At 57.9% G+C, this 24324-nt stretch overlaps 1 long non-coding RNA gene across 1 annotated transcript in view; it reads left to right on the plus strand.

Annotated features, from left to right (window-relative positions):
• LOC140407938 (uncharacterized) overlaps positions 1-12847 on the plus strand; it is a 126661-nt gene extending 113814 nt beyond the window's left edge. Inside the window, exon 4 of the long non-coding RNA XR_011939905.1 lies at positions 12814-12847. This is a non-coding gene — a long non-coding RNA (uncharacterized lncRNA). The remainder of the gene's footprint in view (positions 1-12813) is intronic.
• The last annotated feature ends 11477 nt before the right edge of the window (positions 12848-24324 follow it).

Consider the following 24324-nt stretch of genomic DNA (forward strand, 5'->3'; position numbering starts at 1 on the left):
GAGTGTGAGGGAGGTAGGATTCCCGAGTGTGGGGGAGGCAGGGTGCAGAGTGTGAGGGAGGCAGGGTGTGAGGGAGGCAGGGTGCAGAGTGTGAGGGAGGCAGGGTGCAGAGTGTGAGGGAGGCAGGATTCCCGAGTGTGAGGGAGGCAGGGTGCAGAGTGTGAGGGAGGCAGGATTCCCTAGTGTGAGGGAGGCTGGTTTGCAGAGAGTGAGGGAGGCAGGGTGCAGAGTGTGAGGGTGGCAGGGTGCAGAGCGTGAGGGAGGCAGGGTGCAGAGTGTGAGGGAGGCAGAGTGCAGAGTGTGAGGGGGGCAGGGTGCAGAGTATGAGGGAGGCAGGGTGCAGAGTGTGAGGAAGGCAGAGTGCAGAGTGTGCGGGAGGCAGGGTGCAGAGTGTGAGGGAGGCAGGGTGCAGAGTGTGAGGGAGGCAGGGTGCAGAGTGTGAGGGAGGCAGGATTCCCGAGTGTGAGGGAGTCAGGGTGCAGAGTGTGAAGGAGGCAGGGTGCAGAGTGTGAGGGAGGCAGGGTGCAGAGTGTGAGGGAGGCAGAGTGCAGAGTGTTGGGGAGGCAGGATTCCCGAGTGTGAGGGAGGCAGGGTGCAGAGTGTGAGGGAGGCAGGATTCCCGAGTGTAAGGGAGGCAGGGTGCAGAGTGTGAGGGAGGCAGGATTGCAGAGTGTGAGGGAGGCAGGGTGCAGAGTGTGAGGGAGGCAGGGTTCAGAGTGTGAGGGAGGCAGGATTCCCGAGTGTGAGGGAGGCAGGGTGCAGAGTGTGAGGGAGGCAGGATTCCCGAGTGTAAGGGACGCAGGATTGCAGAGTGTGAGGGAGGCAGGATTCCCTAGTGTGAGGGAGGCTGGTTTGCAGAGTGTGAGGGAGGCAGGGTGCAGAGTGTGAGGGTGGCAGGGTGCAGAGCGTGAGGGAGGCAGGGTGCAGAGTGTGAGGGAGGCAGAGTGCAGAGTGTGAGGGGGGCAGGGTGCAGAGTATGAGGGAGGCAGGGTGCAGAGTGTGAGGGAGGCAGGGTGCAGAGTGTGAGGGGGCAGGGTGCAGAGTGTGAGGGAGGCAGAGTGCAGAGTGTGCGGGAGGCAGGGTGCAGAGTGTGAGGGAGGCAGGATTCCCGAGTGTAAGGGAGGCAGGATTGCAGAGTGTGAGGGAGGCAGGGTGCAGAGTGTGAGGGAGGAGGGTGCAGAGTGTGCGGGAGGCAGGGTGCAGAGTGTGAGGGAGGCAGGGTGCAGAGTGTGAGGGAGGCAGGATTCCCGAGTGTGAGGGAGGCAGGGTGCAGAGTGTGAGGGAGGCAGGATTCCCGAGTGTGAGGGAGTCAGGGTGCAGAGTGTGAAGGAGGCAGGGTGCAGAGTGTGAGGGAGGCAGGGTGCAGAGTGTGAGGGAGGCAGGGTGCAGAGTGTGAGGGAGGCAGGGTGCAGAGTGTGAGGGAGGCAGGGTGCAGAGTGTGAGGGAGGCAGAGTGCAGAGTGTGGGGGAGGCAGGGTGCAGAGTGTGAGGGAGGCAGGGTGCAGAGTGTGAGGGAGGCAGTGTGCAGAGTGTGAGGGAGGCAGGGTGCAGAGTGTGAGGGACGCAGGGTGCAGAGTGTGAGGGAGGCAGGATTCCCGAGTGTGAGGGAGGCAGGTTTGCAGAGTGTTGGGGAGGCAGGATTCCCGAGTGTGAGGGAGGCAGGGTGCAGAGTGCGAGGGAGGCAGGATTGCAGAGTGTGAGGGAGGCAGGATTCCCGAGTGTGAGGGAGGCAGGTTTGCAGAGTGTTGGGGAGGCAGGATTCCCGAGTGTGAGGGAGGTAGGATTCCCGAGTGTGGGGGAGGCAGGGTGCAGAGTGTGAGGGAGGCAGGGTGTGAGGGAGGCAGGGTGCAGAGTGTGAGGGAGGCAGGGTGCAGAGTGTGAAGGAGGCAGGGTGCAGAGTGTGAGGGAGGCAGGGTGCAGAGTGTGAGGGAGGCAGGTTTGCAGAGTGTTGGGGAGGCAGGATTCCCGAGTGTGAGGGGGGCAGGATTCCCGAGTGTAAGGGAGGCAGGGTGCAGAGTGTGAGGGAGGCAGGGTGCAGAGTGTGAGGGAGGCAGGATTCCCGAGTGTGAGGGCGGCAGGATTCCCGAGTGTGAGGGAGGCAGGGTGCAGAGTGTGATGGAGGCAAGTTTGCAGAGTGTTGGGGAGGCAGGATTCCCGAGTGTGAGGGAGGCAGGATTCCCGAGCGTGAGGGAGGCAGGGTGCAGAGTTTTGGGGAGGCAAGGTGCAGAGTGAGGGAGACAGGGTGCAGAGTGTGAGGGAGGCAGGATTCCCGAGTGTGAGGGAGGCAGGGTGCAGAGTGCGAGGGAGGCAGGATTGCAGAGTGTGAGGGAGGCAGGATTCCCGAGTGTGAGGGAGGCAGGTTTGCAGAGTGTTGGGGAGGCAGGATTCCCGAGTGTGAGGGAGGTAGGATTCCCGAGTGTGGGGGAGGCAGGGTGCAGAGTGTGAGGGAGGCAGGGTGTGAGGGAGGCAGGGTGCAGAGTGTGAGGGAGGCAGGGTGCTGAGTGTGAAGGAGGCAGGGTGCAGAGTGTGAGGGAGGCAGGGTGCAGAGTGTGAGGGAGGCAGGTTTGCAGAGTGTTGGGGAGGCAGGATTCCCGAGTGTGAGGGGGGCAGGATTCCCGAGTGTAAGGGAGGCAGGGTGCAGAGTGTGAGGGAGGCAGGGTGCAGAGTGTGAGGGAGGCAGGATTCCCGAGTGTGAGGGCGGCAGGATTCCCGAGTGTGAGGGAGGCAGGGTGCAGAGTGTGATGGAGGCAGGTTTGCAGAGTGTTGGGGAGGCAGGATTCCCGAGTGTGAGGGAGGCAGGATTCCCGAGCGTGAGGGAGGCAGGGTGCAGAGTTTTGGGGAGGCAAGGTGCAGAGTGAGGGAGGCAGGGTGCAGAGTGTGAGGGAGGCAGGATTCCCGAGTGTGTGTGAGGCAGGTTGCAGAGTGTTGGGGAGGCAGGATTCCCGAGTGTGAGGGAGGCAGGGTGCAGAGTGTGAAGGAGGCAGGGTGCAGACTGTGAGGGAGGCAGGATTCCCGAGTGTAAGGGAGGCAGGATTGCAGAGTGTGAGGGAGGCAGAGTGCAGAGTGTGAGGGAGGCAGGGTGCAGAGTGTGAGGGAGGCAGGGTGCAGAGTGTGAGGGAGGCAGGGTGCAGAGTGTGAGGGAGGCAGGATTCCCGAGTGTGAGGGAGGCAGGGTACAGAGTGTGAAGGAGGCAGGATTCCCGAGTGTAAGGGAGGCAGGATTGCAGAGTGTGAGGGAGGCAGGATTCCCGAGTGTAAGGGAGGCAGGATTGCAGAGTGTGAGGGAGGCAGGGTGCAGAGTGTGAGGGAGGCAGAGTGCAGAGTGTGAGGGAGGCAGGATTGCAGAGTGTGAGGGAGGCAGGGTGCAGAGTGTGAGGGAGGCAGGATTCCCGAGTGTGAGGGAGGCAGGATTCCCGAGTGTGAGGGAGGCAGGGTACAGAGTGTGAAGGAGGCAGGATTCCCGAGTGTAAGGGAGGCAGGATTGCAGAGTGTGAGGGAGGCAGGATTCCCGAGTGTAAGGGAGGCAGGATTCCCGAGTGTGAGGGAGGCAGGGTACAGAGTGTGAAGGAGGCAGGATTCCCGAGTGTAAGGGAGGCAGGATTCCCGAGTGTGAGGGAGGCAGGATTCCCGAGTGTGAGGGAGGCAGGGTGCAGAGCGAGGGAGGCAGGATTGCAGAGTGTGAGGGAGGCAGGATTGCAGAGTGTGAGGGAGGCAGGATTGCAGAGTGTGAGGGAGGCAGGGTGCAGAGTGTGAGGGAGGCAGGATTCCCGAGTGTAAGGGAGGCAGGATTGCAGAGTGTGAGGGAGGCAGGATTCCCTAGTGTGAGGGAGGCTGGTTTGCAGAGTGTGAGGGAGGCAGGGTGCAGAGTGTGAGGGTGGCAGGGTGCAGAGCGTGAGGGAGGCAGGGTGCAGAGTGTGAGGGGGGCAGGGTGCAGAGTATGAGGGAGGCAGGGTGCAGAGTGTGAGGGAGGCAGGATTCCTGAGTGTGAGGGAGTCAGGGTGCAGAGTATGAGGGAGGCAGGGTGCAGAGTGTGAGGGAGGCAGAGTGCAGAGTGTGAGGGAGGCAGGATTCCCGAGTGTGAGGGAGTCCGGGTGCAGAGTGTGAAGGAGGCAGGGTGCAGAGTGTGAGGGAGGCAGGGTGCAGAGTGTGAGGGAGGCAGGATTGCAGAGTGTAAGGGAGGCAGGATTCCCGAGTGTGAGGGAGGCAGAGTGCAGAGTGTGAGGGAGGCAGGGTGCAGAGTGTGAGGGAGGCAGGATTGCAGAGTGTAAGGGAGGCAGGATTCCCGAGTGTGAGGGAGGCAGAGTGCAGAGTGTGAGGGAGGCAGGATTGCAGAGTGTGAGGGAGGCAGGATTGCAGAGTGTAAGGGAGGCAGGATTGCAGAGTGTGAGGGAGGCAGGATTCCCGAGTGTGAGGGAGGCAGGGTGCAGAGTGTGAGGGAGGCAGGGTGCAGAGTGTGAGGGAGGCAGGATTGCAGAGTGTAAGGGAGGCAGGATTGCAGAGTGTGAGGGAGGCAGGATTCCCGAGTGTGAGGGAGGCAGGGTGCAGAGTGAGGGAGGCAGGTTCAATCGAGGCGTTATGTGGAGTAACTGGGATTTGCCTACTTGGAGCAGAGAAGGCTAATGGAAGATTTAATTGAAGTGTCCAGAACCATAAGGGCCGTTCAGGGGGTAAATCAATAGAACTGCTTCCAGTGGGAGAGGACTGGCAGAGGGCTGCAGAGGGACACGCATTGAAGGAGATAGCAGTGTTGTTTTTTGCAGTGCTGAAGACGTGCAGATTCTGGGGAAAGTGCACGACATTAGGCCGAACGGGATATTTCTGCCAAACACAGACCTAATCGACAGAATGGCTCCTTCCTGTTCTGTATGGTTGCATGGTTCTTTCACAATGAGAGTAATTGGTTTGGTTTCTGCCTGATGCTTCCAGCATATAACTGCTCAAATGTGAAAGTAAAAAGTGAAAAGGTTTCCTTGCTAACGGACAAACTATTGGAACTGTGCAGCAGAGGGCACTATTGGCTTAGCCCTGGCACATTGTGATGTCCGAGCAAGGATATTCTGGCTCCCAGTGTCGGAGTAGCAGCCTCCTGTCACAGGCAGTCACCAGTCATTTTCCAGAATAGGAACACATTATTGTTCAAAGGGGCAGCTATCTGTGTCCAGTGCTCACCAAGGTACAATTACGTGTCGGAACTGTGTGACGCCTCTATGAACCTGCACCCTCACTCATGTCCTTTGCATCTCACTCTCCGTCTTTCTCTTTCTGCCTCTCTCCATATCTTACTCACTCCCTGTCTCGTTCTCTCTCTTTTTCCCTTGTTTCTCTGGATGCCACACTTTAGGAAGGATGTGCGCTCCGCTCCCTCTCTCTCTCGCTCTCTCTCTAATCTCCCCCTCGCTCTCTTTTCCCCTCATATCTCTCTGTCTCTCTTTTTCTCTCTCAATCTCTCTCTTTCTCTCTCTCTCTCTCTTTCTCTCTCTGTCTCTCTTTCTCTTTCTCTCTCTCAATCTCTCTCTCTCTCTCTCTCTCTGTCTCTCTCTCTTCTCTCTCTCTCTGTCTGCCTCTCTCTCTGTCTGTCTCTCTGTCTGTCTCTCTCTTTCTCTCTGTGTCTGCCTGTCTCTCTCAATCTCTCTCTCTGTCTCTCTCTCAATCTTTCTCTCTCTTTGTCTCTCCCTCTGTCTCTCCCCCGGTCTCCCTTTGTCTATCTCACTCTCCCTCCCTTATTTGATGCCACCATGATCAGTGTTTGTCAACATTCATCTCTCCCTGCACACTCCTCATGCTCCCATTAACTGACTTGGTTTTTTTTATTCAAAAAAATATACTTTATTCATAAAATCTATCATAAACATTACAGAACATTTTGAGTTGTCTTGACTGTACATTTCCATCAGAGCTACACATTGCCTTGACTTTCTTCCATTCAGTTTTGATAATATTACAAACATATCACTCTTTACATTACAATTCCGTCTTAAACATTTACATTGTCATGTTTCTTTTATACATTGGAGTGTTGGTGGCCCAGACCGAGGGGGGTTTACACTGTTACGCGCCCCTCAGTGTACATTTGCTGGAAAGACCTTACACAGTGGTCTTTCCCCATTGCGCCTTGGCGGCAGCTGCCCCCAAGCTTGAGTGCGTCCCTCAGCACGTAGTCCTGGACCTTGGAATGTGCCAGTCTGCAACACTCGGTCGAGGACAATTCTTTGCACTGGAAGATCAGCAAGTTTCGGGCAGACCAAAGAGCGTCTTTCACCGAGTTGATGACCTCCCAGCAGCAGTTGATGTTTGTCTCGGTGTGTGTCCCTGGAAACAGTCCATAGAGCACAGAGTCCTGTGTCACAGAGCTGCTCGGGATGAACCTTGACAAGTACCACTGCATCTCTCTCCACACCTTTGCCACTAACTGACTTGTTATTGGAACTCACAGGGGCATCTCTTACTCTGACTCACTCTATCCCACGAGTTCTAACTCTCTCAGCCTCTCTATTACTCAGCTTTGTCAATCTAAGTACCAGTCCTTCAGAAAGGAAGATGTGAAAGACTTGTATTTATATGGGGCTTTTCATGTTCCACAGGGCGAAACAGCAAAAAAAGCACTTTTCAACTGTCGTTGCTATTGGAATGTCGAAAAGCACGGAGGGCAATTTATTCACAGCAAACTCCACAAACAACAATGTGGCAATGATTGGACAATTAGTTATTGATGTTGAGTGAATGCTAACCAGCAAACCAGGGATAATTTCCCTTCCCTGCTTTGAAACAGAGGACAGGGGATCTGTTACACCCATCAGAAAGGGCCTCGATAGACAGCACTCCCTCAGTACTGACCCTCTGACAGTGCAGCACTCCCTCAGTACTGACCCTCTGACAGAGCAACACTCCCTCAGTACTGACCCTCTGACAGTGCAGCACTCCCTCAGTACTGACCCTCTGACAGTGCAGCACTCCCTCAGTACTGACCCTCTGACAGTGCAGCACTCCCTCAGTACTGACCCTCTGACAGTGCGGCACTCCCTCAGTACTGACCCTCTGACAGTGCAGCACTCCCTCAGTACTGACCCTCTGACAGTGCAGCACTCCCTCAGTACTGACCCTCTGACAGTGCGGCACTCCCTCAGTACTGACCCTCTGACAGAGCAACACTCCCTCAGTACTGACCCTCTGACAGTGCAGCACTCCCTCAGTACTGACCCTCTGACAGAGCAACACTCCCTCAGTACTGACCCTCTGACAGTGCAGCACTCCCTCAGTACTGACCCTCTGACAGTGCAGCACTCCCTCAGTACTGACCCTCTGACAGTGCAGCACTCCCTCAGTACTGACCCTCTGACAGTGCGGCACTCCCTCAGTACTGACCCTCTGACAGTGCAGCACTCCCTCAGTACTGACCCTCTGACAGTGCAGCACTCCCTCAGTACTGACCCTCTGACAGTGCGGCACTCCCTCAGTACTGACCCTCTGACAGAGCAACACTCCCTCAGTACTGACCCTCTGACAGTGCAGCACTCCCTCAGTACTGACCCTCTGACAGTGCAGCACTCCCTCAGTACTGACCCTCTGACAGTGCAGCACTCCCTCAGTACTGACCCTCTGACAGAGCGACACTCCCTCAGTACTGACCCTCTGATAGTGCGGCACTCCCTCAGTACTGACCCTCTGACAGTGCAGCATTCCCTCAGTACTGACCCTCTGACAGTGCGGCACTCCGTCAGTACTGACCCTCTGACAGAGCAACACTCCCTCAGTACTGACCCTCTGATAGTGCGGCACTCCCTCAGTACTGACCCTCTGACAGTGCAGCACTCGCTCAGTACTGACCCTCTGACAGTGCGGCACTCCGTCAGTACTGACCCTCTGACAGAGCAACACTCCCTCAGTACTGACCCTCTGACAGTGCAGCACTCCCTCAGTACTGACCCTCTGACAGTGCAGCACTCCCTCAGTACTGACCCTCTGACAGAGCAACACTCCCTCAGTACTGACCCTCTGACAGTGCAGCACTCCCTCAGTACTGACCCTCTGACAGTGCAGCACTCCCTCAGTACTGACCCTCTGACAGTGCAGCACTCCCTCAGTACTGACCCTCTGACAGTGCGGCACTCCCTCAGTACTGACCCTCTGACAGTGCAGCACTCCCTCAGTACTGACCCTCTGACAGTGCAGCACTCCCTCAGTACTGACCCTCTGACAGTGCGGCACTCCCTCAGTACTGACCCTCTGACAGAGCAACACTCCCTCAGTACTGACCCTCTGACAGTGCAGCACTCCCTCAGTACTGACCCTCTGACAGAGCAACACTCCCTCAGTACTGACCCTCTGACAGTGCAGCACTCCCTCAGTACTGACCCTCTGACAGTGCAGCACTCCCTCAGTACTGACCCTCTGACAGTGCAGCACTCCCTCAGTACTGACCCTCTGACAGTGCGGCACTCCCTCAGTACTGACCCTCTGACAGTGCAGCACTCCCTCAGTACTGACCCTCTGACAGTGCAGCACTCCCTCAGTACTGACCCTCTGACAGTGCGGCACTCCCTCAGTACTGACCCTCTGACAGAGCAACACTCCCTCAGTACTGACCCTCTGACAGTGCAGCACTCCCTCAGTACTGACCCTCTGACAGTGCAGCACTCCCTCAGTACTGACCCTCTGACAGTGCAGCACTCCCTCAGTACTGACCCTCTGACAGAGCGACACTCCCTCAGTACTGACCCTCTGATAGTGCGGCACTCCCTCAGTACTGACCCTCTGACAGTGCAGCATTCCCTCAGTACTGACCCTCTGACAGTGCGGCACTCCGTCAGTACTGACCCTCTGACAGAGCAACACTCCCTCAGTACTGACCCTCTGATAGTGCGGCACTCCCTCAGTACTGACCCTCTGACAGTGCAGCACTCGCTCAGTACTGACCCTCTGACAGTGCGGCACTCCGTCAGTACTGACCCTCTGACAGAGCAACACTCCCTCAGTACTGACCCTCTGATAGTGCGGCACTCCCTCAGTACTGACCCTCTGACAGTGCGGCCCTCCCTCAGTACTGACCCTCTGACAGTGCAGCACTCCCTCAGTACTGACCCTCTGACAGTGCGGCACTCCCTCAGTACTGACCCTCTGACAGTGCAGCACTCCCTCAGTACTGACCCTCTGACAGTGCAACACTCCCTCAGTACTGACCCTCTGACAGTACAGCGCTCCCTCAGTACTGACCCTCTGACAGTGCAGCACTCCCTCAGTACTGACCCTCTGACAGTGCAGCACTCCCTCAGTACTGACCCTCTGACAGTACAGCGCTCCCTCAGTACTGACCCTCTGACAGTGCAGCACTCCCTCAGTACTGACCCTCTGACAGTGTGGCGCTCCCTCAGTACTGACCCCCTGACAGTGCAGCACTCCCTCAGTACTGACCCTCTGACAGTGCAGCACTCCCTCAGTACTGACCCTCTGACAGTGCAGCACTCCCTCAGTACTGACCCTCTGACAGTGCAGCACTCCCTCAGTACTGACCCTCTGACAGTGCAGCACTCCCTCAGTACTGACCCTCTGACAGTGCGGCACTCCCTCAGTACTGACCCTCTGACAGTGCAGCACTCCCTCAGTACTGTCCCTCTGACAGTGCGGCACTCCCTCAGTACTGACCCTTTGACAGTGCAGCACTCCCTCAGTACTGACCCTCTGACAGTGCGGCACTCCCTCAGTACTGACCCTCTGACAGTGCGGCACTCCCTCAGTACTGACCCTTTGACAGTGCAGCACTCCCTCAGTACTGACCCTCTGACAGTGCGGCACTCCCTCAGTACTGACCCTCTGACAGTGCAGCACTCCCTCAGTACTGACCCTCTGACAGTGCGGCACTCCCTCAGTACTGACCCTCTGACAGTGCAGCACTCCCTCAGTACTGTCCCTCTGACAGTGCGGCACTCCCTCAGTACTGACCCTCTGACAGTGCAGCACTCCCTCAGTACTGACCCTCTGACAGTGCAGCACTCCCTCAGTACTGACCCTCTGACAGTGCAGCACTCCCTCAGTACTGACCCTCTGACAGTGCGGCACTCCCTCAGTACTGACCCTCTGACAGTGCAGCACTCCCTCAGTACTGACCCTCTGACAGTGCAACACTCCCTCAGTACTGACCCTCTGACAGTACAGCGCTCCCTCAGTACTGACCCTCTGACAGTGCAGCACTCCCTCAGTACTGACCCTCTGACAGTGCAGCACTCCCTCAGTACTGACCCTCTGACAGTACAGCGCTCCCTCAGTACTGACCCTCTGACAGTGCAGCACTCCCTCAGTACTGACCCTCTGACAGTGTGGCGCTCCCTCAGTACTGACCCTCTGACAGTGCAGCACTCCCTCAGTACTGACCCTCTGACAGTGCAGCACTCCCTCAGTACTGACCCTCTGACAGTGCGGCACTCCCTCAGTACTGACCCTCTGACAGTGCAGCACTCCCTCAGTACTGACCCTCTGACAGTGCAGCACTCCCTCAGTACTGACCCTCTGACAGTGCGGCACTCCCTCAGTACTGACCCTCTTGACAGTGCAGCACTCCCTCAGTACTGTCCCTCTGACAGTGCGGCACTCCCTCAGTACTGACCCTCTGACAGTGCAGCACTCCCTCAGGACTGTCCCTCTGACAGTGCGGCACTCCCTCAGTACTGACCCTCTGACAGTGCAACACTCCCTCAGTACTGACCCTCTGACAGTGTGGCACTCCCTCAGCACTGACCCTCTGACAGTGCGGCACTCCCTCAGTACTGACCCTCTGACAGTGCGGCACTCCCTCAGTACTGACCCTCTGACAGTGCAGCACTCCCTCAGTACTGTCCCTCTGACAGTGCGGCACTCCCTCAGCACTGACCCTCTGACAGTGCGGCACTCCCTCAGTACTGACCCTCTGACAGTGCGGCACTCCCTCAGTACTGACCCTCTGACAGTGCAACACTCCCTCAGTACTGACCCTCTGACAGTGTGGCACTCCCTCAGTACTGACCCTCTGACAGTGCGGCACTCCCTCAGTACTGACCCTCTGACAGTGCGGCGCTCCCTCAGGACTGACCCCCATATACTTTGACCCCATTCGCTCCAGGTGCTATACCTAATTCCTTCTTGAAAACATAATATGTTTTGACCTCAACTACTTCCTGTGGTAGCGAATTCCACAGATTCACCATTCTCTGGGTGAACAGATTTCTCCTCATCTGTGTCCTAAATGGCCCACGCCGAATCCCCGACTGTGACCCTCTGGTTCTGGGCACACCCACCATCGGGAATATCCTTCTTGTATCTACCCTGTCCAATCCTGTTCGAATTTTATCGATTTCTCTGAGATCGCCCCCATTCCTCTGATCACCTGCAAAAACAATCCCAACCAAATCAGTGTCCGTTCATACGGCACTCCTGCCTCCCAGCAATCAGTATTGCAAACCATCGCTGCCCTCCCACTTGTACAAGAACATCCTCCCCCCGGTAAGGAGACCTAAATTGCGCGCAATATTCTCAGTGCCGCAGAAATTGTGGCCAGTTCCACAATTTTGTCCAGTTTTTTTCGAGCTCTCAGTTCTACCCTTCCAGGCACAGAAACATTAACTGAAACTTATACCTGATTTCTAATGTTTGCTGATGCAAATATAAATCTCTTAGAACTACCTTTGTTTTCCGAACAACATTGTTGAACTGGCAAAGTATATTTCAAACAAGGAGGTAAATTTCATTTTAAATTATCAACACAACAAAGATATGCCTCATGTATTAGGGACAGCACGGTAGCATTGTGGATAGCACAATTGCTTCACAGCTCCAAGGTCCCAGGTTCGATTCCGGCTTGGGTCACTGTCTGTGCGGAGTCTGCACGTTCTCCCCGTGTCTGCGTGGGTTTCCTCCGGGTGCTCCGGTTTCCTCCCACAGTCCAAAGATGTGCAGGTTAGGTGGATTGGCCATGATAAATTGCCCTTAGTGTCCAAAATTGCCCTTAGTGTTGGGTGGGGTTACTGGGATATGGGGATAGGGTGGAGATATGGGCTTGGGTAGGGCGCTCTTTCTAAGAGCCGGTGCAGACTCGATGGGCTGAATGGCTTCCTCTACTGTAAATTCTATGATTCTATGTGTCACCCTATGTAATCTCACAATCAGTCAAACTCGGCTCATCATTTCCCATCCAATTAGTTTATCTCTTGACTTTTGTTCCCCAGTGGATGTGTTCCATCTGAAGTCCCCAGATATGGTTATCACCGACAAGGCGCATGTCTACCAACCTTCTCTTACTTCTGCCCTGATAGCACAGAACCCCCAGAGACTCCCTTCTCCGATCCCTTGACATGGTCTGGGGGGTGCAGCAACACTGAAATAGCAGTCTCACCCAATCCAAATTACCTTTCTTTCCTGTCTCCTGCTTTTCTCCCTCTTTCCGACTATGTAATACGAACAGTAAGACAATCTGTGCTCTCTTATCAGAGACCTGCTTCAACACCAGGATCTGTTCAAGACTTGCCAAACAGCAAACTGTCCCATTTGGAGAGACCCGTGCTTGTTTTCTCTCACTTCAAATGTCAGTATTCTGAACTGTCAGCCCCAAAGACAAGCCGCTAGATCCCAATATTACCACAATGAGCTTTCTGCTGATCTATTTACCCGAGTATTGTGTGGGTTAATGTGGCGCCCTGCCAATCCTGTTTTGTGTTATTGTGACCACAATCCTGTTTGTGTTAATTTGTCCCCCCCACCCCCACCCCCCCAAACCTGCTGATCCTGTTTGTGTTATTGTGACCCTAGTCCTGTTGCAGTTAATGACACCGAATTCTGTCTTCTGATTGCAGGTCGGGACGTAAAGTGACGGAGGAGGTCGAGGAGTAAGTTTTCCATCTTATCATTTTGTATTATCTCCATCTCCTGAGCTGGGCACACGCCAGCTTGCAGCCACTGAAAACAGCTGTGCTCCATCTCCGCGGATAATCACCCCTCGAACACGCAAGGTTCCAGAGGGAAACTCTTCATCAATTCTACACTCTTCCCATCATCCACACATTCTGCCTGGCTCACTCTCTTTTTCTCTCGCCCTCCCCTTTCTCTTTGTCTCTCTCTTCTCTCGCACTTCCTCACCCTCTATCTGAATCTTTCTGCCTTTCTGATTGCCTCATTGTCTCTGCTTCTCTCTGCTCTCTCACACTCTGTTTTTCTCTTGCTTGCTGTCTCGCCTTATACCTCTAATTCTGTTGTTCTCTGTCCCTCTCACACTGTCTCTACCTGCCTACCTCTCTCGTTCTGTCTTTCTCTTTGTCTCTGTTTCTCTCACTCTCTCACTGTCACTGTACTGTCTATCTTCTGTCCCTCTCTCTCTCTCTCTGCCCCTCTCTCTCTTTTTCTCTGTCTCTCTCTCTCCCTTTCTGTCTCAGCCTCTCTCTCCCCCCTCTCTCTCTGTCTCTCTCTCTGCCCCTCTCTCTCTGCCCCTCTCTCTCTCTTTGTCTCTGTCTCTCTCTCTCACCCTCTCTCCCTCTCTATCTCAGTCTCTCTCTCTCCCCCCCTCTCTCGCTCTCCTCTCTCTCTCTTTCTCTCTTTGTCTCTGTCTCCCCCTCTATCTCAGACTCTCTCTCCCCCTCGGTCTCCCTTTGTCTCTGTCTCCCTCTCTCCCCGTCTTCCTCTCTATCTCAGTCTCTCTCTCTCTCTCTCCCCCCCCCCCCTCTCTGTCTCGCTCTCTCTCTCCCTCTCTCTCTCTCCCTTTGTCTCTGTCTCCCTCTCTCCCCCTGTCTTCCTCTCTATCTCAGTCTCTCTCTCTCTCTCCCCCCTCTCTGTCTCTCTCTCTCTCCCTCTCTCTCTCTCTTTCTCTCTTTGTCTCTGTCTCCCCCTCTATCTCAGACTCTCTCTCTCTCTGTCTATCTCTCTCTCCCCCTCGGTCTCCCTTTGTCTCTCTCTCCCCCTGTCTGCCTCTCTATCTCAGTCTCTCTTTCTCCCCCCCTCTCCGTCTATCTCGCTCTCTGCCACTGTCAGTTCCAGGGTGGCTCAGCAGGTGGCGCTCTCATCTCTACGTTGGAAGGTCATGAATTCAAGGTCCACTCCTTGAGCACAAAAACAAATTCTCACACTCCTGTGCATGCAGAGGACATGCTGCCTATCAGTGCGAGAGTGACCGACAGGGAGTGAGTGCGAGAGTGACCGACAGGGTGTCCGTGCGAGAGTGACCGACAGGGTGTCAGTGCGAGAGTGACCGACAGGGAGTCAGTGCGAGAGTGACAGACAGGGAGTCAGTGCGAGAGTGACCGTCAGGGTGTCAGTGCGAGAGTGACCGACAGGGTGTCAGTGCGAGAGTGACCGACAGGGTGTCCGTGCGAGAGTGACCGACAGGGAGTCAGTGCGAGAGTGACCGACAGGGAGTCAGTGCGAGAGTGACCGACAGGGTGTCAGTGCGAGAGTGACCGACAGGGAGTCAGTGCGAGAGTGACAGACAGGGAGTCAGTGCGAGAGTGACCGTCAGGGTGTCAGTGCGAGAGTGACCGACAGGGAGTCAGTGCGAGAGTGACAGACAGGGAGTCAGTGCGAGAGTGACCGTCAGGGTGTCAGTGCGAGACTGACCGACAGGGTGTCAGTGCGAGAGTGACCGACAAGGTGTCGGTGCGAGGGTGACCGACAGGGAGTCAGTGCGAGAGTGACCGTCAGGGTGTCCGTGCGAGAGTCACCGTCAGGGAGTCAGTGCGAGAGTGACTGACTGGGAGTCAGTGCGAGAGTGACCGACAGGGTGTCCGTGCAAGAGTGACCGACAGGGAGTCAGTGTGAGAGTGACCGACAGGATGGCAGTGCGAGAGTGACCGACAGGGAGTCAGTGCGAGAGTGACCGACAGGACGTCAGTGCGAGAGTGACCGACAGGGAGTTAGTGCAAGAGTGACCGACAGGGAGTCAGTGCGAGAGTGACCGACAGGGAGTCAGTGCGAGAGTGACCGACAGGGAGTCAATGCGAGAGTGACCGACAGGGAGTCAGTGCGAGAGTGACCGACAGGGTGTCAGTGCGAGAGTGACCGACAGGATGTCAGTGCGAGAGTGACCGACAGGGTGTCAGTGCGAGAGTGACCGACAGCGTGTCAGTGCGAGAGTGACCGACAGGGTGTCACTGCGAGAGTGACCGACACAGGTGTCAGTGCGAGAGTGACCGACAGGGAGTCAGTGCGAGAGTGACCGACAGGGTGTCACTGCGAGAGTGACCGACAGGGTGTCAGTGCGAGAGTGACCGACAGGGAGTCAGTGCGAGAGTGACCGACAGGACGTCAGTGCGAGAGTGACCGACAGGGTGTCAGTGCGAGAGTGACCGACAGGGTGTCAGTGCGAGAGTGACCGACAGGGAGTCAGTGCGAGAGTGACCGACAGGGTGTCAGTGCGAGAGTGACCGACAGGGAGTCAGTGCGAGAGTGACCGACAGGGAGTCAGTGCGAGAGTGACCGACAGGGTGTCAGTGCGAGAGTGTCCGTTAGGGTGTCAGTGCGAGAGTGACCGACAGGGAGTCAGTGCGAGAGTGACCGACAGGGAGTCAGTGCGAGAGTGACCGACAGGGAGTCAGTGCGAGAGTGACCGACAGGGTGTCAGTGCGAGAGTGACCGACAGGGAGTCAGTGCGAGAGTGACCGACAGGGAGTCAGTGCGAGAGTGACCGACAGGGAGTCAGTGCGAGAGTGACCGACAGGGAGTCAGTGCGAGAGTGACCGACAGGGTGTCAGTGCGAGAGTGACCGACAGGGAGTCAGTGCGAGAGTGACCGACAGGGTGTCAGTGCGAGAGTGACCGACAGGGAGTCAGTGCGAGAGTGACCGACAGGGAGTCAGTGCGAGAGTGACCGACAGGATGTCAGTGCGAGAGTGACCGACAGGGTGTCAGTGCGAGAGTGACCGACAGGGAGTCAGTGCGAGAGTGACCGACAGGGAGTCAGTGCGAGAGTGACCGACAGGGTGTCAGTGCGAGAGTGACCGACAGGGAGTCAGTGCGAGAGTGACCGACAGGGAGTCAGTGCGAGAGTGACCGACAGGGAGTCAGTGCGAGAGTGACCGACAGGGAGTCAGTACGAGAGTGACCGACAGGGAGTCAGTGCGAGAGTGACCGACAGGGTGTCAGTGCGAGAGTGACCGACAGAGTGTCACTGCGAGAGTGACCGACAGGGAGTCAGTGCGAGAGTGACCGACAGGGAGTCAGTGCGAGAGTGACCGACAGGGTGTCAGTGCGAGAGTGACCGACAGGGAGTCAGTGCGAGAGTGACCGACAGGGAGTCAGTGCGAGAGTGACCGACAGGGAGTCAGTGCGAGAGTGACCGACAGGGAGTCAGTGCGAGAGTGACCGACAGGGAGTCAGTGCGAGAGTGACCGACAGGGAGTCAGTGCGAGAGTGACCGACAGGGAGTCAGTGCGAGAGTGACCGACAGGGAGTCAGTGCGAGAGTGACCGACAGGGAGTCAGTGCGAGAGTGACCGACAGGGAGTCAGTGCGAGAGTGACCGACAGGGAGTCAGTACGAGAGTGACCGACAGGGAGTCAGTGCGAGAGTGACCGACAGGGTGTCAGTGCGAGAGTGACCGACAGAGTGTCACTGCGAGAGTGACCGACAGGGAGTCAGTGCGAGAGTGACCGACAGGGAGTCAGTGCGAGAGTGACCGACAGGGTGTCAGTGCGAGAGTGACCGACAGGGTGTCAGTGCGAGAGTGACCGACAGGGAGTCAGTGCGAGAGTGACCGACAGGGAGTCAGTGCGAGAGTGACCGACAGGGAGTCAGTGCGAGAGTGACCGACAGGGTGTCAGTGCGAGAGTGACCGACAGGGAGTCAGTGCGAGAGTGACCGACAGGGAGTCAGTGCGAGAGTGACCGACAGGGTGTCAGTGCGAGAGTGACCGACAGGGAGTCAGTACGAGAGTGACCGACAGGGAGTCAGTGCGAGAGTGACCGACAGGGAGTCAGTGCGAGAGTGACCGACAGGGTGTCAGTGCGAGAGTGACCGACAGAGTGTCACTGCGAGAGTGACCGACAGGGAGTCAGTGCGAGAGTGACCGACAGGATGTCAGTGCGAGAGTGACCGACAGGGTGTCAGTGCGAGAGTGACCGACAGGGAGTCAGTGCGAGAGTGACCGACAGGGAGTCAGTGCGAGAGTGACCGACAGGGAGTCAGTGCGAGAGTGACCGACAGGGAGTCAGTGCGAGAGTGACCGACAGGGTGTCAGTGCGAGAGTGACCGACAGGGAGTCAGTGCGAGAGTGACCGACAGGGAGTCAGTGCGAGAGTGACCGACAGGGAGTCAGTGCGAGAGTGACCGACAGGGAGTCAGTGCGAGAGTGACCGACAGGGAGTCAGTGCGAGAGTGACCGACAGGACGTCAGTGCGAGAGTGACAGACAGGGTGTCAGTGCGAGAGTGACCGACAGGGAGTCAGTGCGAGAGTGACCGACAGGGAGTCAGTGCGAGAGTGACCGACAGGGAGTCAGTGCGAGAGTGACCGACAGGGAGTCAGTACGAGAGTGACCGACAGGGAGTCAGTGCGAGAGTGACCGACAGGGTGTCAGTGCGAGAGTGACCGACAGAGTGTCACTGCGAGAGTGACCGACAGGGAGTCAGTGCGAGAGTGACCGACAGGGAGTCAGTGCGAGAGTGACCGACAGGGTGTCAGTGCGAGAGTGACCGACAGGGTGTCAGAGCGAGAGTGACCGACAGGGAGTCAGTGCGAGAGTGACCGACAGGGTGTCAGTGCGAGAGTGACCGACAGGGAGTCAGTGCGAGAGTGACCGACAGGGAGTCAGTGCGAGAGTGACCGACAGGGTGTCAGTGCGAGAGTGACCGACAGGGAGTCAGTGCGAGAGTGACCGACAGGGAGTCAGTGCGAGAGTGACCGACAGGGAGTCAGTGCGAGAGTGACCGACAGGGTGTCAGTGCGAGAGTGACCGACAGGGAGTCAGTGCGAGAGTGACCGACAGGGTGTCAGTGCGAGAGTGACCGACAGGGAGTCAGTGCGAGAGTGACCGACAGGACATCAGTGCGAGAGTGACCGACAGGGAGTCAGTGCGAGAGTGACCGACAGGGTGTCAGTGCGAGAGTGACCGACAGGGAGTCAGTGCGAGAGTGACCGACAGGGAGTCAGTGCGAGAGTGACCGACAGGGAGTCAGTGCGAGAGTGACCGACAGGGAGTCAGTGCGAGAGTGACCGACAGGGAGTCAGTGCGAGAGTGACCGACAGGGAGTCAGTGCGAGAGTGACCGACAGGGAGTCAGTGCGAGAGTGACCGACAGGGTGTCAGTGCGAGAGTGACCGACAGGGAGTCAGTGCGAGAGTGACCGACAGGGAGTCAGTGCGAGAGTGACCGACAGGGAGTCAGTGCGAGAGTGACCGACAGGGAGTCAGTGCGAGAGTGACCGACAGGGTGTCAGTGCGAGAGTGACCGACAGGGAGTCAGTGCGAGAGTGACCGACAGGGAGTCAGTGCGAGAGTGACCGACAGGGAGTCAGTGCGAGAGTGACCGACAGGGAGTCAGTGCGAGAGTGACCGACAGGGAGTCAGTACGAGAGTGACCGACAGGGAGTCAGTGCGAGAGTGACCGACAGGGAGTCAGTGCGAGAGTGACCGACAGGGAGTCAGTGCGAGAGTGACCGACAGGGAGTCAGTGCGCGAGTGACCGACAGGGTGTCAGTGCGAGAGTGACCGACAGGGTGTCAGTGCGAGAGTGACCGACAGGGAGTCAGTGCGAGAGTGACCGACAGGGAGTCAGTGCGAGAGTGACCGACAGGGAGTCAGTGCGAGAGTGACCGACGGGGAGTCAGTGCGAGAGTGACCGACAGGGAGTCAGTGCGAGAGTGACCGACAGGGTGTCAGTGCGAGAGTGACCGACAGGGAGTCAGTGTGAGAGTGACCGACAGGGAGTCAGTGCGAGAGTGACCGACAGGGAGTCAGTGCGAGAGTGACCGACAGGGAGTCAGTGCGAGAGTGACCGACAGGGAGTCAGTGCGAGAGTGACCGACAGGGTGTCAGAGCGAGAGTGACCGACAGGGTGTCAGTGCGAGAGTGACCGACAGGGAGTCAGTGCGAGAGTGACCGACAGGGAGTCAGTGCGAGAGTGACCGACAGGGTGTCAGAGCGAGAGTGACCGACAGGGTGTCAGTGCGAGAGTGACCGACAGGGAGTCAGTGCGAGAGTGACCGACAGGGAGTCAGTGCGAGAGTGACCGACAGGGAGTCAGTGCGAGAGTGACCGACAGGGTGTCAGTGCGAGAGTGACCGACAGGGAGTCAGTGTGAGAGTGACCGACAGGGAGTCAGTGCGAGAGTGACCGACAGGGAGTCAGTGCGAGAGTGACCGATAGGGAGTCAGTGCGAGAGTGACCGACAGGGTGTCAGAGCGAGAGTGACCGACAGGGTGTCAGTGCGAGAGTGACCGACAGGGAGTCAGTGCGAGAGTGACCGACAGGGAGTCAGTGCGAGAGTGACCGACAGGGTGTCAGAGCGTGAGTGACCGACAGGGTGTCAGTGCGAGAGTGACCGACAGGGAGTCAGTGCGAGAGTGACCGACAGGGAGTCAGTGCGAGAGTGACCGACAGGGAGTCAGTGCGAGAGTGACCGACAGGGAGTCAGTGCGAGAGTGACCGACAGGGTGTCAGTGCGAGAGTGACCGACAGGGAGTCAGTGCGAGAGTGACCGACAGGGAGTCAGTGCGAGAGTGACCGACAGGGAGTCAGTACGAGAGTGACCGACAGGGAGTCAGTGCGAGAGTGACCGACAGGGTGTCAGTGCGAGAGTGACCGACAGAGTGTCACTGCGAGAGTGACCGACAGGGAGTCAGTGCGAGAGTGACCGACAGGGAGTCAGTGCGAGAGTGACCGACAGGGTGTCAGTGCGAGAGTGACCGACAGGGAGTCAGTGCGAGAGTGACCGACAGGGAGTCAGTGCGAGAGTGACCGACAGGGAGTCAGTGCGAGAGTGACCGACAGGGAGTCAGTGCGAGAGTGACCGACAGGGTGTCAGTGCGAGAGTGACCGACAGGGAGTCAGTGCGAGAGTGACCGACAGGGTGTCAGTGCGAGAGTGACCGACAGGGAGTCAGTGCGAGAGTGACCGACAGGGTGTCAGTGCGAGAGTGACCGACAGGGAGTCAGTACGAGAGTGACCGACAGGGAGTCAGTGCGAGAGTGACCGACAGGGAGTCAGTGCGAGAGTGACCGACAGGGTGTCAGTGCGAGAGTGACCGACAGAGTGTCACTGCGAGAGTGACCGACAGGGAGTCAGTGCGAGAGTGACCGACAGGATGTCAGTGCGAGAGTGACCGACAGGGTGTCAGTGCGAGAGTGACCGACAGGGAGTCAGTGCGAGAGTGACCGACAGGGAGTCAGTGCGAGAGTGACCGACAGGGAGTCAGTGCGAGAGTGACCGACAGGGAGTCAGTGCGAGAGTGACCGACAGGGTGTCAGTGCGAGAGTGACCGACAGGGAGTCAGTGCGAGAGTGACCGACAGGGAGTCAGTGCGAGAGTGACCGACAGGGAGTCAGTGCGAGAGTGACCGACAGGGAGTCAGTGCGAGAGTGACCGACAGGGTGTCAGTGCGAGAGTGACCGACAGGGAGTCAGTGCGAGAGTGACCGACAGGGTGTCAGTGCGAGAGTGACCGACAGGGAGTCAGTGCGAGAGTGACCGACAGGGAGTCAGTGCGAGAGTGACCGACAGGGAGTCAGTACGAGAGTGACCGACAGGGAGTCAGTGCGAGAGTGACCGACAGGGTGTCAGTGCGAGAGTGACCGACAGAGTGTCACTGCGAGAGTGACCGACAGGGAGTCAGTGCGAGAGTGACCGACAGGGAGTCAGTGCGAGAGTGACCGACAGGGTGTCAGTGCGAGAGTGACCGACAGGGTGTCAGTGCGAGAGTGACCGACAGGGAGTCAGTGCGAGAGTGACCGACAGGGAGTCAGTGCGAGAGTGACCGACAGGGAGTCAGTGCGAGAGTGACCGACAGGGAGTCAGTGCGAGAGTGACCGACAGGGAGTCAGTGCGAGAGTGACCGACAGGGAGTCAGTGCGAGAGTGACCGACAGGGTGTCAGTGCGAGAGTGACCGACAGAGAGTCAGTACGAGAGTGACCGACAGGGTGTCAGTGCGAGAGTGACCGACAGGGAGTCAGTGCGAGAGTGACCGACAGGGAGTCAGTGCGAGAGTGACCGACAGGGAGTCAGTGCGAGAGTGACCGACAGGGAGTCAGTGCGAGAGTGACCGACAGGGAGTCAGTGCGAGAGTGACCGACGGGGAGTCAGTGCGAGAGTGACCGACAGGGAGTCAGTGCGAGAGTGACCGACAGGGTGTCAGTGCGAGAGTGACCGACAGGGAGTCAGTGCGAGAGTGACCGACAGGGAGTCAGTGCGAGAGTGACCGACAGGGAGTCAGTGCGAGAGTGACCGACAGGGTGTCAGAGCGAGAGTGACCGACAGGGTGTCAGTGCGAGAGTGACCGACAGGGAGTCAGTGCGAGAGTGACCGACAGGGAGTCAGTGCGAGAGTGACCGACAGGGTGTCAGAGCGAGAGTGACCGACAGGGTGTCAGTGCGAGAGTGACCGACAGGGAGTCAGTGCGAGAGTGACCGACAGGGAGTCAGTGCGAGAGTGACCGACAGGGAGTCAGTGCGAGAGTGACCGACAGGGTGTCAGTGCGAGAGTGACCGACAGGGAGTCAGTGCGAGAGTGACCGACAGGGAGTCAGTGCGAGAGTGACCGACAGGGAGTCAGTGCGAGAGTGACCGACAGGGAGTCAGTGCGAGAGTGACCGACAGGGTGTCAGTGTGAGAGTGACCGACAGGGAGTCAATGCGAGAGTGACCGACAGGGAGTCAGTGCGAGAGTGACCGACAGGGTGTCAGTGCGAGAGTGACCGACAGGGAGTCAGTGCGAGAGTGACCGACAGGGAGTCAGTGCGAGAGTGACCGACAGGGTGTCAGTGCGAGAGTGACCGACAGGGTGTCAGTGCGAGAGTGACCGACAGGGAGTCAGTGCGAGAGTGACCGACAGGGAGTCAGTGCGAGAGTGACCGACAGGGAGTCAGTGCGAGAGTGACCGACAGGGAGTCAGAGTGAGAGTGACCGACAGGGAGTCAGTGTGAGAGTGACCGACAGGGAGTCAATGCGAGAGTGACCGACAGGGAGTCAGTGCGAGAGTGACCGACAGGGTGTCAGTGCGAGAGTGACCGACAGGGAGTCAGTGCGAGAGTGACCGACAGGGAGTCAGTGCGAGAGTGACCGACAGGGTGTCAGTGCGAGAGTGACCGACAGGGTGTCAGTGCGAGAGTGACCGACAGGGAGTCAGTGCGAGAGTGACCGACAGGGAGTCAGTGCGAGAGTGACCGACAGGACGTCAGTGCGAGAGTGACCGACAGGGAGTCAGTGCGAGAGTTACCGACAGGGAGTCAGTGCGAGAGTGACCGACAGGGAGTCAATGCGAGAGTGACCGACAGGGAGTCAGTGCGAGAGTGACCGACAGGGAGTCAGTGCGAGAGTGACCGACAGGACGTCAGTGCGAGAGTGACCGACAGGGTGTCAGTGCGAGAGTGACCGACAGGGAGTCAGTGCGAGAGTGACCGACAGGGAGTCAGTGCGAGAGTGACCGACAGGGAGTCAGTGCGAGAGTCACCGACAGGGAGTCAGTGCGAGAGTGACCGACAGGGTGTCAGTGCGAGAGTGACCGACAGGGAGTCAGTGCGAGAGTGACCGACAGGGTGTCAGTGCGAGAGTGACCGACAGGGAGTCAGTGCGAGAGTGACCGACAGGGTGTCAGTGCGAGAGTGACCGACAGGGAGTCAGTGCGAGAGTGACCGACAGCGAGTCAGTGCGAGAGTGACCGACAGGGAGTCAGTGCGAGAGTGACCGACAGGGAGTCAGTGCGAGAGTGACCGACAGGGTGTCAGTGCGAGAGTGACCGACAGGGAGTCAGTGCGAGAGTGACCGACAGGGTGTCAGTGCGAGAGTGACCGACAGGGAGTCAGTGCGAGAGTGACCGACAGGGTGTCAGTGCGAGAGTGACCGACAGGGAGTCAGTGCGAGAGTGACCGACAGGGAGTCAGTGCGAGAGTGACCGACAGGGTGTCAGTGCGAGAGTGACCGACAGGGAGTCAGTGCGAGAGTGACCGACAGGGTGTCAGTGCGAGAGTGACCGACAGGGAGTCAGTGCGAGAGTGACCGACAGGGAGTCAGTGCGAGAGTGACCGACAGGGTGTCAGTGCGAGAGTGACCGACAGGGAGTCAGTGCGAGAGTGACCGACAGGGAGTCAGTGCGAGAGTGACCGACAGGGAGTCAGTGCGAGAGTGACCGACAGGGAGTCAGTGCGAGAGTGACCGACAGGGTGTCAGTGCGAGAGTGACCGACAGGGAGTCAGTGCGAGAGTGACCGACAGGGTGTCAGTGCGAGAGTGACCGACAGGGTGTCACTGCGAGAGTGACCGACAGGGTGTCAGTGCGAGAGTGACCGACAGGGAGTCAGTGCGAGAGTGACCGACAGGGAGTCAGTGCGAGAGTGACCGACAGGGTGTCAGTGCGAGAGTGACCGACAGGGTGTCAGTGCGAGAGTGACCGACAGGGAGTCAGTGCGAGAGTGACCGACAGGGTGTCAGAGCGAGAGTGACCGACAGGGAGTCAGTGCGAGAGTGACCGACAGGGAGTCAGTGCGAGAGTGACCGACAGGGTGTCAGAGCGAGAGTGACCGACAGGGAGTCAGTGCGAGAGTGACCGACAGGGAGTTAGTGCGAGAGTGACCGACAGGGTGTCAGTGCGAGAGTGACCGACATGGAGTCAGTGCGAGAGTGACCGACAGGGTGTCAGTGCGAGAGTGACCGACAGGGAGTCAGTGCGAGAGTGACCGACAGGGAGTCAGTGCGAGAGTGACCGACAGGGAGTCAGTGCGAGAGTGACCGACAGGGTGTCAGTGCGAGAGTGACCGACAGGGAGTCAGTGCGAGAGTGACCGACAGGGAGTCAGTGCGAGAGTGACCGACAGGGAGTCAGTGCGAGAGTGACCGACAGGGAGTCAGTGCGAGAGTGACCGACAGGGAGTCAGTGCGAGAGTGACCGACAGGGTGTCAGTGCGAGAGTGACCGACAGGGAGTCAGTGCGAGAGTGACCGACAGTGAGTCAGTGCGAGAGTGACCGACAGGGAGTCAGAGCGAGAGTGACCGACAGGGAGTCAGTGCGAGAGTGACCGACAGGGAGTCAGTGCGAGAGTGACCGACAGGGAGTCAGTGCGAGAGTGACCGACAGGGAGTCAGTGCGAGAGTGACCGACAGGGAGTCAGTGCGAGAGTGACCAACAGGGAGTCAGTGCGAGAGTGACCGACAGGGAGTCAGTGTGAGAGTGACCGACAGGGAG

The sequence above is a fragment of the Scyliorhinus torazame genome, chromosome 2 (genome assembly GCF_047496885.1).
Source record: "Scyliorhinus torazame isolate Kashiwa2021f chromosome 2, sScyTor2.1, whole genome shotgun sequence".
Taxonomy (NCBI): Eukaryota; Metazoa; Chordata; class Chondrichthyes; order Carcharhiniformes; family Scyliorhinidae; genus Scyliorhinus; species Scyliorhinus torazame.